This window comes from Acyrthosiphon pisum, chromosome A2 (genome assembly GCF_005508785.2).
Source record: "Acyrthosiphon pisum isolate AL4f chromosome A2, pea_aphid_22Mar2018_4r6ur, whole genome shotgun sequence".
Taxonomy (NCBI): domain Eukaryota; kingdom Metazoa; phylum Arthropoda; class Insecta; order Hemiptera; family Aphididae; genus Acyrthosiphon; species Acyrthosiphon pisum.
Genome location: NC_042495.1, coordinates 66,717,049 through 66,718,150, shown reverse-complemented (window position 1 = coordinate 66,718,150; position 1,102 = coordinate 66,717,049).

The window sequence follows — 1,102 nt, the reverse complement described above, 5'->3', positions numbered from 1 at the left end:
GATGAACATTTACGGAAACTTTTAAAAATAAAAAATAAAACTATGACATAAGCCAGGGGGGGGTCCGGACCCGGGGTCCACCCCCCCTGGGTTCGCCACTGTTTCAGTGTATGTAGGTTTGTTTAGGTTATAATATAATATATAGCAGGGTTTGGAAAAAAACAGTTTTTTTTCATTTTAAACAAAAAAACAGTTTTTTATTAATTTCTGTTGTTTTTTTTGCTTTAAACAAAATATTTTTTTTTTGTTTTTTTCAATTGTTTTGAACATGTTTTAAACATGTTTTAAAACAAAAAAAAAAATGTTATAATAATTTACTTTGAAAGGACAATGGGAAATTGCACATAGAACTCGCGTGGGTACAACGATAGAACACAAATAATGTATTATCTGACAAAACTACAAAAGTTGTTATTATTATAATTTTTTTAAAATGTTATTACTTAATGTTTTTGGACTTATTAGTTATCAGTTTATTACTCAACTTAAAAATCTATTGTATTGTTTTACTTTTTGTTAAATATTGTAATGTCAATTCTAATTTGTTATGTACCTATACCTATTTATAATCTTGTCAAGACTTAATAAAGAAATTAAAGAAGACTGAAATACATTGAATATTGTATTATGATATTTTATAAACTAATTAATTATTAATTAATATTAATTGTAAGTTTTTTTTTCAATCAATATTTAGTAGATAGTAGGTACTCATAATAACAAAACAGTCGATGATGTGATTATTGATTTACTTAAAAATACCTATATCATATGATTATATGAAATATTGAAATGTCATTTATTTCACTATTGGTATGGTATATGCCTATGCTTCTATATAATATACTATAGGTACGTGAATGCATTTTTAAAATAAATAAATTATTGGGTAATTTGTATTAACCATTTAAATAAAACTATAATATAATTATGGATTAATAATATTAGTAATATAGAAATTGGACTGTTAAATTATCAATAGAACAAAAATAATTTTGAATTAGAATTTAATATAATTAGTTGTTATTACTTGCTATACAAAAATAATTTAAATAATAACATGTGGTACCTATTTTTTTTTTAAGTTTTAGAAGAATTTATA